This window comes from Canis aureus, chromosome 2, assembly GCF_053574225.1.
Source record: "Canis aureus isolate CA01 chromosome 2, VMU_Caureus_v.1.0, whole genome shotgun sequence".
NCBI classification, from domain to species: Eukaryota; Metazoa; Chordata; class Mammalia; order Carnivora; family Canidae; genus Canis; species Canis aureus.
Genome location: NC_135612.1, coordinates 22,718,033 through 22,732,388, shown reverse-complemented (window position 1 = coordinate 22,732,388; position 14,356 = coordinate 22,718,033). Strand labels below are relative to the sequence as shown.

Below are 14,356 nucleotides of genomic sequence, written 5' to 3'. Positions count from 1 at the left end.
GCCCTTAGGGGTACCTGGTTGCTTAGTGTTTGACTTTGGCTCAGGTCATGATCTCAGGGTCTTGGGATCAAGCTCTACATCAGGCTCTATGCTCAGTAGGAACTCTGTTTCTCCCTCTGCCCCCTCTCTGCTTGTGTGAGCTCTCTCTCTCTTACCCTCTCTCTCAAATAAATAAAAATATTTAAAATAAATTAGCTAATTAATTAAAAAATAAAATGTGCTACTGTAATCCTAAATTAGAGTAGCCTTCTGCCCTTTGTCCTCAACAGATCATTGTAAAGGGATTGTAAGAATTATTGTTATATTTCTTTCAGAAAGGACTGGTTACTTTTTGATCTTCAAGTAGTAATCTCACTATAAAATATCATAATTACTGAGTAGCTAGCTTCCTAACGCTTTCTATAAAATCTTATCATTGTACTTAGTTTTTAGCTCAAATAAATATTTATAAGATCTATTTTGCAAATTGATCTCAACTATGTGTAACTATAGGATAAATCACTCCAAAAAGTAACATGTAAAATGACTGATGAGTATTTCTCTGGAGCAAAGATATTTCTAAAGCATTCATAGTTATGTAACTCATGGCAAATATGTTGAACTTTTCAATAGTCACAATTAAATTCAATATGGTATCCTGGATTGTATCTTGGAATAGAAATAAGGACTTTGCAGAAAAAAATTGATGAAACCCAAATAGAATGCTTACTTGAGGTAATAGTTTAGTACCAACACTAATTTCTTAGTTTTGATAAACATCTAATTGTCATATATTAAGGGAAACTGAGGGAAAGAACAGAAACTCTCTGTGTTTTCTTTGTAAGTTTAATATAAAGTATTTTAAAAAATCTTATACTCATTTTTAATTTTTTGTCTATTATTAGATTTAAATAGTTCTTCATATAATCTTAGTGCAAGTCTTTTTCAGACATATATATGTACATCCCAATGACTCAACCTTTTTATTTTTTAAAGTTTCAATTTATTCATTTTCATTATTAAATATGTGACTGGCAAAATTATTTTAAAGATGTACTTTTTAGTGAAATATAAGTATTTTCATCATGAAACAAAAGTCTTTTATAACCCAGGGTGCCTGGGTGGTGCTGTCGGTTAAGCATCTGACTCTTGGTCTCAGCTCAGATCCTGATCTCAGGGTTGTGAGCCCGACGTTGTGCTCTGTGCTGAATGTGGAGTCTGCCTAAGACCCTCAAGTCATGATCTCAGGGTCATGAGGTCAAGCCCCTCGTTGGATTTCATGTTCAGCATGGATTCTGCTTGATTCTCTCTCTCCCTCTCCCTCTGCCCATCACTCTCCCAGTTGTCTCTCCCTCCATCTCTCTCTCAAATATATAAATCTTTAAAAATTATTTTTAGTTATTGGTTAGCACCATCTATAAAAACCACTATCAACTTTTGTTTTACTTAAACACTAAGTGGTGTTATCTCTGTGACCTTTTTAGACTTATTAGCTCAGAAATGTGTCTATTCTCTAGACAAAATGAAAGAAATAGTTGAGAACTTTTTTTACGCTTTTGTGATGAAAATTTAATTGTGTTACTATTTGTTTGTTTCCAAACATAATTTTGATTTACTTAATAAATACAATGTTAACTTATTGAAAAAATTAGGCTTTTAAGGGACAATGTGTGCTCTTATTTCATTTTAAAAACTGAATTAGCCCATCAAACTTTCTAAAAAGATGGAATATAATTTTTCTATCATTCATTTTAAGTGTTATCATTTTCACTGCATATACATACACATTTTGTAAATATATTTTACATATGTAAAATAAATCATTGTAATTATTGGTTAAAACAATTGTGTAATCATTGAATTTATATGTAACTAACCACTTTTCAGTTGGCAGCAGTAATACAAAACTGAAAGGATAAAAATGCCTTGCTATGACCGAGTCTTACTTTCTTAACTCTCATTGTGTAGTCACCTTATTGTATTTGATGAAAGAGGAAAAAAAACCCTAATCACCATTAAACAGTTTCTAAATTATGTTCAGTTGCCATGAATGTAAGAAAGTGCATAATTTCTCTTTTGTTAATTGATCAAAGTGTCCTTAGCTAAAGAAATATATAATTATAATTCAGAAGAATTTTTAGAGGCAAAATAGACTCAGGGTCTTAATATCCAAATTGACTTTCCATATTAATAAAATACATTTGACCTTTAGGTAGTAGATTTTATACATTTTATTTCAAAGAAAATATTTTATGGTTCCACTAGAGAAGAATGTAAATGAGAAGTGTAAAGATTTGAAGCTGGTGTTGATGAAAATTGCACCTTCAAGATGATTTAACTAGCATGGTCTTAGTTTCAGGGGAAAAAATTGGGGTACTGAAAAGTTACGCCTCACCATACACTCCAACAGCCTAGCATACAAATCCCTTCCTACAGTAAGTTTGAAAATATCAACAGAATAAAAAACAGAGAACTTCTATAAGCAATAAAGATTCATTCCATATGTATTAACTGTTGCCTATTTCACAAACACTGTGCCAGATACTCAGGCTCTAACAGAGCCTGATATGGTATCAAAGGACCAAACATTCCAGAAGCCCTTAGCTGTGGGATCTCACCTGCTTTCACAACTAAGGATAAAATCCGAAGGCAAATAGAAATTTACAAGGAAAAAAGGGAGTAAGAGAGTGTTTCTAGAAGAATGGGGGCAAATGAAAAATCCCAAAAGAAAAAGAAAGATAATATGCTGGACAGGATGAAGCATAATGATAACTCAGAAGGCTCCAGGATATGGTGAAAAGACTAGTGCTAAAGATGAAGCTGGAGAAGCAGGTAAAAGAAAAGCTCTGTAATCACTGAGTTAAATTTTAAATTTTATACTAAGAGTAAGAGAGGGTCATGATATTTTTATTTTTAGGTACAGAGCTGCATGTTCCAATTTAAAATTATCACTGTGGCTAGGATAGTTTCAACTATCAACTATCAATTTTCAAATTATTGGGTTAGAGAAAGAATATAAACAGGGAGAAGATGAAGGAGGCTCATACAGAAATTTTAAGAGGTTTTTTTCTTTCCTGACATAGGATATAATGTGAAGAGAGACCAGATTTAAGAAACTTACAGTTTGTTATGTCAAAAAGATATGTTAAATTATTGTAAGTGGAATGAGAGAGAAAGAAGAGCCAAGTACATTTCCAGTTTTGTGGCATGGGAACCTGCACAGATTTCCAATTAAGTAGTTGATCATAATCACTTGTTCCCCTGAAACATGAGCATTGCTCCAAATCTTCCAGACTCTAGTGCTTATGTTATATACAGGATGTCCCCACACTGCCATTTTATATTTTATTTATACACTTTCATTTGAAATCAAATGAGAATGGAGACATAGTCTCTCAACTGACAAACGCTTATTAAACTTCCTTTATGTGTGTGGAAAATGCTGTTAGATATTTTCTGTGGGAGTAAGTCTATTGTGGAGAGAAATAGATGATAGATGATAGATAGATAGATAGATAGATAGATAGATAGATAGATGTCTATATATGTCAGTTCCTATCATCAGTAAGCTCAATAACTTTATGAGACATGAAACATATGCAAGAATAACTACAATGCTACTGGGAACAAAGTTGTGAAATTCACAGAAAATAAAAAATGCTCTATAGCTACAAGGACCACAAAAGATTCCTTCTCCATCAAAGACCAAAGTCGGTCAATCAAAAGCAGGAAAAGGAGAGAGTATGTTTTTAAAAAGCACTGGAGCATAGCTGTAGAGAAATAGGAAACAGTAACAGCAGATAGACCAGTCTGACAAATAGCTACAAGGGCAAAAGCTTTAGGCCAGCTCTAAATCTAAGAAAATAGCAAACATGATTCTGAAAATACTGACTGCAGTTTTCTATCTAAAAAAAAGCTAATTCCTTACAGAAAGGTAAAAGTCTATAGTTATTAATCTTTTTCAATCATTTTATATTTAAATATGGACAATATCCATTCTTAGCCGTATATATAAACCTATTCTGAATGTGCAATATAGAGAGATGTACATTTAGGGAGAGCATATGTAATCAAAAGGAACATAAAATGTTTAAACTTTCAGTATGATCTCTTAATTTAGTATTTTGGTGAAATTTAAGAGTTCTAACTTAATTAGATCAGCAAATCAATAAGTCATCTTTGGATAGGATCATGATTCATCTCTTATACCTTATCAGTGAGACAACATAAAAAATGTCTGTTGACCTTGATTCTTAACTCATTTCCAACATTGCTACTTATTTTGTAGAAAGAATTCACTGTGGATCTGGATTTAAAAACAAGTTAAGTATAAATAAACCTTAACTATATAGGAGAGGAGATACCTTATATACTTCTCTATACTTCTATGAATTTCCTGTTTCCTACAGTACATTTCATGGGATATATATCTTTTAGATAGATAGATAGATAGATAGATAGATAGATATCCAGTTACATGAAATCTACTGCAGAAAACATAAATATAAATATATATCATATATATTATACATATACACATCCATGTATTGATACATATACACACATAAATAAATATATTTAACAGAATATATATATATATATATATATATATGTATGTATATATTCTTATCAGATTATCAGGGCTGAAAAAAGCTCAGTTCTTATATATCTAATGGAATAAATAAATAATAGCCACAAAAATAATCACCTACTTCACAACTGGGGCACTTGCAGGCGGTCTGATTCATAAGCAGGAGCATGGCAGTGAAGCATTTGGCTATTCTGGTCTCTGCTTCATACTCTGAAAGAGGACAAGAAATTTGGGGGTAAAGGAGTGGAAAATGGTGTCCCATATCCTCACATCTTCAAGAACAGCAAACCTCCATGTTTCTCTAATATCCTTCCAGTGGCTTAAGGAGACTCAGAACCAGTAGCTTTTGTGCCACCTACTCCAAGAATGGCACAGACTTTAAAATTATTGCAAGGGCACAGAAAATTTAACTGTCATTAGAATTAAAATCCACAGAAGTCGGTGAAAAATTAAAAGCTAAACACAAATAAGATAACTGCCTGCTAATACAATTTAGCTAGATTTAATATTTAGATAGAATTGAGTCTCCTATCATAATAACCAATATGTTCAGGATATAATTAAAAATTATCTGTTCATACCAAGAACTAGAAACAGCATTATTCAAATGATCAAAGACAATCAAAAGAGGTCAACACCAAGATAAATGATATGTTACAATGGTTTGACAAGAATTTTAAACAGCTGTTATTAAAATGTTTCATGGAATAGTATTCAGCCATGAGAAAGAAGGAAATCTTGCCATCTATGACAACATGGGTGGACCTTGAGGGCATTATGCTAAGCGAAATAAGTCAGAGAAAGACAAATACTGTATTACTTTTACATAGCATCTTAAAATAAAACAGAATTCATAATCTCTAATATATACAATGGAATATTATTTAGCTATAAAAAAGTAAAAAAATCTTTCCCATTTGCAACAGCAAGAACATACCTTGAGGGCATAATGCTATGGGAAACAAATCAGATAGAGAAAAACAAATAGCATATGATCTCACTTATATGTGAGATCTAAAAACAAACAAACGGATGCCTGGCTGGCTCAGTGGTTACCTGCAGGGATCCTGCTTCTCCCTCTGCTTATGTCTCTGCTTGTCTCTGTATGTCTCTCATAAATAAATAAATAAAATTTTTAAAAAGAAATTCAAAAAATTAAAACAAACAAAAAACCCCTCAATGATGCAGAGAAAAGATTGGAGGTTGCCAGAAGGAGGATGGAGTTGGGAAAATGGGTGAAGAGATCAAAAGTTACACACTTCCAATTATAAAATAAGTCCTGGGGATGTAAAGTACAGCATGGTGACTTTAGTTAAAAATACTGTTAGGTATATTTCAAATTAGCTAAGAGAATATATTTTAAAACTTCTGATCACAAGTAAAAAACACTTATAACTATGTGTGGTACAGAATATTAACTAGACTTATGGTGATTATTTCACAACAGACAAGTATATCACATATACTTGTTATGTGTTATGCATGTGAAAATAGTATGTTATATGTCAATTACATGTATCCCAATAAATGAAAACCACAATGAGACACCACTGTACATCTATCAGAATAACTAAAATAAAACAAAAAATGGTGATAATAACAACTGTTAATGAGGATGTGAAGAAATACCACTAATATAATGTTGGTAGAAAAGTAAAATGGCAAAGCCACTATAGATGTTCCTTCTAAAACTACTAATGGCCTTCCTGTATGTGTAATTAGGGTTCTAGAGAGAAGTAGAACCAATAGAATATACTGGCAGGTGTTGATATGACAGTCTTGAGGCAGAATTTCTCCATTTTGAGGCAATCCACATTATTAAGGGCAATATCTTTTACTTAAAGTTAACTAAATGTAGATATTAAATCATATTTACAAAATGCCTTCACAGGAACACCTACATTGATGTTTGGTTAAACAACTGGGGACTACAGCTAGCCAATTGCTACAGAAAACTAATCAACATACCATATTATAAACCATACCAGCAGTTATGTTCTTAGACATATACACCAGGGATATTAAAACTACTTTCACCCAGCAATTTGTACACTAATGTTCATAAGCAGCTTGATTTCATAGCCAAAATCCAGAAAACTATCCTTTGATGGATGAATGTTTAAATCAAAAGTGTAACATCCATATGAAATAATACTCATAAAAAAGAGAACAGGCTATTAATGACTCAGATAAACCTCGAATGAAAAAACCCAATCTCAAAAGAATGTATATTTTATGATTCTATTTGTATAACATTCACTAAATAACATTACAGAAATGGAGAACAGATTAGTGATTTCTAGGGGTTAGGAACTGGTCAATGGTGAATGTGGATTAAAGAGGTTTGCAAGAGAGTTTGTGGTAATGGTAGAGTTAATTACCTTGATTGTGGTTATTGTTGTACAAGACTAAATATTATAAAATTGCATAGATACACACACACACACACACACACACACACACACACCTACCTGGTAAGATCTGAATAAGCTTAATGGATTGTATCCATGTCATTTTTTTTTGTCTTTTATATTTTGCTATAGTTATGCAATTGTTAGCACTGGAGGGGGTTGGGTGAAGAGTATACAGGATCTGTCTGTACTCTTCTTTGTACCTTACTAATTGGTATTTCAAAGCAACAGGTTTTCTTTAAAAAGATAGATTAATAAGCACAAAAAACATAAACAGTGGATTTGTGGTCATTCCTCATTAGGTTGTTTCATTAGTGTTGTTCACTTACATGAGACATAGGCTCTCAAACTTCATTGTTTAAATAAGAAATCTGGCCCCCTGCCTATCTATCCTTTCAAGAAAAACTCGATTCCTAGAAATTGGGGGATTAGGATACAGCCTTGAACTGGGATTTTTTTTCAGGGTAGGTATCAGACAAGAGAATTGTTTTGCCAAATGTCTGACTTCTTCCAGGAAAGCCCTTATTCACTAACTGAGGCAGTGGAATAAAGGACAGCAAGTTTAGGGACTATCCTCTCCAGAGTTCCTTGCAGGTTGTATGATGGTTTATTAATTCTAAATCACAGGTCAGTATCTCTGTCTGCCCAATCCTGTTTCCTTTTTCCTTCTTCTTACCAATCTCTAATAAATATCTTGCACTCCCCACCCCAAAAAGAATTGACCTATATATGTTAAGACAAGTGCACCTAATGAGATATTGTGCCATTAACTACAGTGATGTTTTTGAAAAAGTTTTTAATTAGATAAAATTTGTTTTATGTTTATATGTAATTATTTAATAGATATATTATTATATATTTATATATAATTTTATAATGTTAAAATTGCTATAGATATTGAATTTGTTAGATGATTGCAATATCTTAACAATTAAAAAACAATTCATATCATACCATATCAAGAAGACAAATATACAATTATATAAATAAAACTTATTTCTGAGTATTAGGATTATGTATTATTTGTATTTTAGTTGTTATGTTTTATAGAATTGTAACAGTCTTCTGTAAAAGTGATGGATTATTCTCATAATATACTAAAAAATAGATAACATGATCAAAAACTGTGTAAGAATGCCGAACTAAAGAAGAAAGTTAATTTTCACTCAGATTAAAACTTAATTGAAATTCAACCTTCACTTGTTATCAAGTTTATTTTATTTTATTTCTATTCTTCTTCTGCATTCAGTATTTCACCAAAAATTTTTTTCATAGATGAGTTTAATTGTTAGTGCTTGAAACTAACTTGGGTAATGATTATCTCCATCATAGAGCTGCAATTTCCCACTTTTGAAATAGAAATTTCATCCATCATTGCTATAAGGATAAAGAAATGTCTTAAGTATCAATTTAGAAAAATTGAGAAGGTAACTTTTGAGTCAAATATTCTAAATGGTAGATTATCACCTTTCATGATAGTTTGAAATGAAATTCAGTGGTAATTGCAACACAACATGGCCTCATTTGGATTTGCCATGAAGGTTTTAAATTATAAAACTGATTAAATAACACAATTCCTTTAGTAGATCATTTAGCTTTATACCATTTTCTAAACTTTCATTCCATATTTTTCTAAATAACAATGAAAAACAACAAAAGCATATATGTACAAAATGATAATACACGTCACTTTTCTGCTTCTTTACAAGTAACTTTTTTTAATCCTTTACTCTGTCCTAAAATAGGAGTATTTTGATGCTTGGAAAAAGTATTTTTTCAAAGATTTTATTTATTTATTCATGATAGACATAGAGAGAGAGAGAGAGAGAGAGAGAGAGGCAGAGACACAGGAAGAGGGAGAAGCAGGCTCCATGCACCGGGACCCTGACGTGGGACTCGATGCCGCGTCTCCAGGATCGCGCCCTGGGCCAAAGGCAGGCGCTAAACCGCTGAGCCACCCAGGGATCCCCAGAAAAAGTATTTGTTGTAGATTAAAACTGAAAAGAGGAATGATTAACTGCATCTATTTAAATGTTAAGTGTCACTTCAAGTATGGGATTGCGAAAAGTATGAGAAATTTTCCTAAAGATATTCATCCTATAAAAGCATACATTTCCATGCATTTGTATAGTCTTTGTAATACCTAAACATTTTATACATCTCTTCCTTGCTTTCACAGGTTACACAAACCTATGGGAGAAAACACTGTAATATTACATTACAGTGGTAGTGAAAATTATCTTTGTTTTTGAGCCTCCATTGAGTGGAGTCTAGTTATCTTTTTTTTTTTTTCAGCAGAGTGCCAATGCTTCCTTTTTTTCTGTCAATTATTCTTATTAATTCTTTTCTTTCCCCTGACTCCTAGATATATAAAATTTCACCTACAGTTTTCTTGCTTCTTAGCATTGAGAGAATTTATTTTTATGGCAGAAGATGGAAAGAGAACCTGATTCCAAAAGCTCTCCAAAAGGCACATAAAACGTGACTATTTCAATCTCCTTTTGGTTCCAGTAGGTTTTGCACTGGATTGTGTAACAGGACATTCTAGTTGGTAACACTTTGTTCTACATTTGAAAGACTATCTCCCTGAGATGCCTGGGTGTCATAGTTCGTTAAGCTGGCAACTGCCAGTTAACTCTTGATTTTGGCTCAGATCAAAATATCAGGGTCATGAAATCAGTCCCCTGCAGGGCTCTGTGCTTAGCATGAAGTCTGCTTAAGATTCTACCTCCCTCTCCTTCTGACCCTCTCCCTCTGCACACATTCTCTCTTTCTTTCTCTCAAATAAATAAGTAAACCTTAAAAGAAAAAAAAAAAAAAAAGAATCTCTCCCTGGTGATCACAGACCTCCCCATTTCTCTGAGAATGTATAAGACGCTATCACTCATTTCTACTTCAGGGCAATGTTCTTTTGCAGTGTTATTTCAGATATTAAAAGGGCACATTATTCTAAAATCACTGCCCAGTGTTTTAAGAACAAAAGTCAATAAAAGCTAATTTCAATATTTCTCAAAGAAAGCACCTTTGATGGTATGATATGGTTAAGAAATCTTCTGCAGAGACCTAGAAATACAGATTATTTTTCCAGACTACAAGAAGGCAAACAATAACCTGACCAATAATACAATATAGAAAAGACAGTAATGATTTTAATATACAGAAATTAAAACTAAGCTTCAAATACAAATATTGCGTATTTAATTTTATTTAATACTACAAAGAATCCCATGAATTCATGAATAATATCCACATTTGACAAATAAGCATAATGAAATTGACCTATTATCATTTTCACATATTTCATAACTAAATAAGCAGTAAAGAAAGATGTTTACCTTAGACAAGGGTTTCTGAAATTGCTGTCAATGGACTTTCAGTATCAGAAACTAGTGGGTGCAATGATAAGAAATGAACAGGTAAACTGGGTGGTTCTGAGGGATATAAAAATTTGAGAAACTGGGATCCCTGGGTGGCGCAGCGGTTTGGCGCCTGCCTTTGGCCCAGGGCGCGATCCTGGAGACCCAGGATCGAATCCCACGTCGGGCTCTCGGTGCATGGAGCCTGCTTCTCTCTCTGCCTGTGTCTCTGCCTCTCTCTCTCTCCCTCTGTTACTATCATAAATAAATAAATAAATTTAAAAAAAATTTGAGAAACTTTGTCCTGGGCTTTTTGTCTCTGCTTTTTAAAATATACAGGTAATAATTTAAATTTAGATATATAATCTAAAAATATGAAAACATACATCAGTTCTAATATATACATTTTTCAAGGTAGTATTAGCTCATTATTTTTTTTTGTAAATTAATGAATGAGTGATATTGTTTAGCTTAGAGGTATCAAATTGCAGCCAAATATGACAGACTGGTAATACCTACCTGAGGGATTAACTTGAAAAAAAATTAAGGTTGTATCCAGATAAAGGGGGATAAAAAAGTGCTATAATCTATTATCTTAGACTTCTATAGGCAAAGAATAGATAAATTGTACCATACTTGCTAAGTGTTTACTAGCCTTGAAATAGCTGTTATTATATGTAACTTGATGTTTAATATGCCTCGTGGCACTAACTTTTCAAATAGTATTGTTTGTAGCAAAAATTCCAAATTGTAACTTGGATTCAATTCAAAGAGGAAAAGGGAAAACAGCTGTTCCATATCTCACTGGAATTAAATTAGTATGTTTGAGAAGTAAATTCTGATAAGTTAAGCTATATATGGTAAGTCTCATAGCAATTACTAAGATAAAAACTAATATACATATGAAAACATATGTTAAAGGAATTAAAATGTTATACTAGAATAAATTCACTCAGTATCCAAAAAAGACAGTAAAGGAGGAACAGAAGTAGTGGAAAAAACATCAACTGTATAGACAATCAGAAGCAGATAGCAGCATAAATTCAACTAGGTAATAATAACATTGAATATAAAAAGGCACATGTATGGTCAGTTGGTTAAGCCACACACTCTTGATTTTGGCTTAGGTCATGATCTCAGGGTTGTGGGATCTAGCCCACCTCCTGTGCTCAGTGGGAAGTCTGCTTGAGATTCTCACTCTCTCTCTCTCTCTGCCCCTCCTGTCCTCTCACTCTTTCTCTCTCCATCTCTCTAAAATCATATATATATATATATATATGATTTATACACAATTTTAAAGACATCTATATCTTAAATTGTTTCCCTTTTTATGTATAATCTGGTTGGTTTCTTCCCTTTCAAATTCCTACTTTCTCTCAGCTATTATTTATCTTTTACTTACACATGTTTGAAATTATTTATGTTCTGATGTATAACATTTAATTATTTAATATTTTCTTCACTCAAAGCACAAAATTGGTAGTTAAACTAATATGATTATATAAATATTTCACATTATAGATACATTTACTGTTAAGATACATTTACTGTAGCTACATTAGTGACATTGGGATTTTTTCCTTCCTTCCTTCTCCTTTCCTTCCTTCCTTTTTTTTTTTAAATTCAGTATAATGACCTTTGTAAAAGTTGCAGCAAAATATTCCTTGTGTTGAAAACGAATTACTTTTTCCCTGAAATATTTTTTATAGCATATCAAATTAGAACATGACTTTTATTTGGATCCATGTTTCTCATACATTTTCTCTGCTTTTATTTATTTATCTTTATTTTCCCCAGTTTAGTGGATTTATGTTTTCTAAACCATGTTATTAATATTATCTCTTTCATCATTTAATATTTCACTTCAAAGCCATTCCATTTATTCCTCAGAGCCCTCAACTTCCTTTAGTTGTTTCAAATGATTGTTTTCTCTATCTTCTTTTTAGTAGTTCTCAGGATTTCCTTCCTTTCGGTGCATGATTATTGTTACAATACTGTGTTTTTCCACACATCCTCCTCTTCTTTTCTTTAACATATATTTATAGTTCATACTCAAAGTAACTTTTTCAGAAAGTACACAGAAGGCAACATTTCTTTGTTCTTACATATCTGATACTTTTGCTCTCTCAACTGATATTTTATCTGAGTTTAGAATTAGAAATTTAATCTTTTTTGCTAAGATGTTTAAAGTTACAACTCAACTATTGCAATAAGAATCCCATAGTGATAAGGATTTATTTTTAATGTTTTATTTACTAATTCATGAGAGTCAGAGAGAGGCAGAGACCTTGACAGAGGGAGAAGCAGACTCCCTGTGGGAATCCTGATGTGGCACTTAATCCTAGGACCCTGGGATCAAGCCTTGAGCCAAAATGCTCAACTGCTGAGACACCCAGGGGTCCCTCTGTCTTTCTTTTCATGTATGTTAATATACAATAAAACATATCTGTCTTTACTATGTGTGCATACATGTGAGTGTGTATGTGTGTGTTGGCCACTAAGATCTATGTACCATTACATTTCAGAGAATCCCGCAACGTGTGTAGTGCTGCATATGGGATAGCCTAAGTTAATTGGATGTGCCTGGTCAAAACTTTGAAACTTGAGAAAACAGGGCAAAAGTTCAGGGGTGAATTTAAATACTCAATGGTGTTTTAAGTATAGAGTTTTTCAATAGTGGCAGAGAGTTTCTGAAGACAACAGCAGTTGTGGAGAGCTAGGTACCTGATCCTTGGTCTTACATGTCCCTTTCTGTGGTTCCTGTGGCCTAAGCTCCCTTGATTCTTCTTTTAAATATATCTTTTAAAGATTTTATTTATTTATTCATGAGACACAGAGAGAGAGAGAGAAAGAGAGAGAGAGAAACGCAGGCAGAGGGAGAAGCAGGCTCCATGCAGGGAGCCCGACGTGGGACTCGATCCTGGGTCTCGAGGATCACGTCCTGGGCTGAAGGCGGCGCTAAACCGCTAAGCCACCAGGGCTGCCCTTATTAACTTATTTTTAAAAGATTTTCTTTATTTATTCATTCATGAGAGACACACAGAGAGAGAGAGAGAGAGGCAGAGACACAGAGGGAGAAGCAGGCTCCATGCAGGGAGCCTGATGTGGGACTTGATCCCGGGTCTCCAAGATCACCCTGGACTGAAGGCGGCGCTAAACCACTGAGCCACAGAGGCTGCCCAGCTCCCTTGATTCTTACCCATATCTGAATGTGGTTCTTTAGCATCTTCCCACCAATGTAGTCAGCTGCTTGATATATTCTCAAGTCTATTATCAAATCTACTCATAAAAACATAGGGTCCGTACTTTGCAATCAAGAAAAGTGATTTACAGTAGGATATTGTTTTTTGTTATTATATACAACTTTTTAAAACTCCTGAGGATCTTTTTTTTTCTTAGTTTTAAGACACTTTGGTCAAGTACTGTGTCCACGTTTGGCTATTTCTTCCCATTCACTCTGCTCTAAGGAATTGGATAACTTTTAAAAAATAAGTCTCACACTCAGTATCATAATTTACTGTGTTTTCATGTAATACCTTCAACATAATTGATGCTATTGTACAAATTTTTAAAGCTCCCTTTTTTAGATTTAAGTTTCAACTCCTTACTCTTTTTTTTTATCATAATCACTACAAAAGAGTAACTATTGACTGTATCCTTCTATTACAAACAACTGAAACAAGGTACATATGTCCTATTTTTTGCAGTAGTATTTATATGGATGACAGATTTTAGTATTAGAGTCATTTTCCTTTATGAGTTTAATAAATAAAAAGGTAACAGTCATAAAATTTATTCTTTGGGATTATCTAAATTTTATTGTAAATAGCTTATTTTTTGTAAATAGCTTATTTTTTTATTTTTTTAAAGATTTGTTTATTTATTCATGATAGACATAGAGAGACAGAGAGAGAGGCAGAGACACAGGAGGAGGGAGAAGCAGGCTCCATGCCGGGAGCCCGACGCAGGACTCGATCCCCCGACTCCAGGATCGTGCCCTAGGCCAAAGGCATGCACCA

The 14,356-nt window shown here is 33.1% G+C and overlaps 1 long non-coding RNA gene across 2 annotated transcripts in view; it reads right to left on the bottom strand.

Annotated features, from left to right (window-relative positions):
• Window positions 1-14,356, bottom strand: part of LOC144294222 (uncharacterized) — a 197,541-nt gene that overhangs the window by 28,772 nt on the left and 154,413 nt on the right. For both annotated transcript variants that reach the window (XR_013361680.1, XR_013361681.1), the window contains exon 4: window positions 4,692-4,780. This is a non-coding gene — a long non-coding RNA (uncharacterized LOC144294222). The remainder of the gene's footprint in view (window positions 1-4,691; window positions 4,781-14,356) is intronic.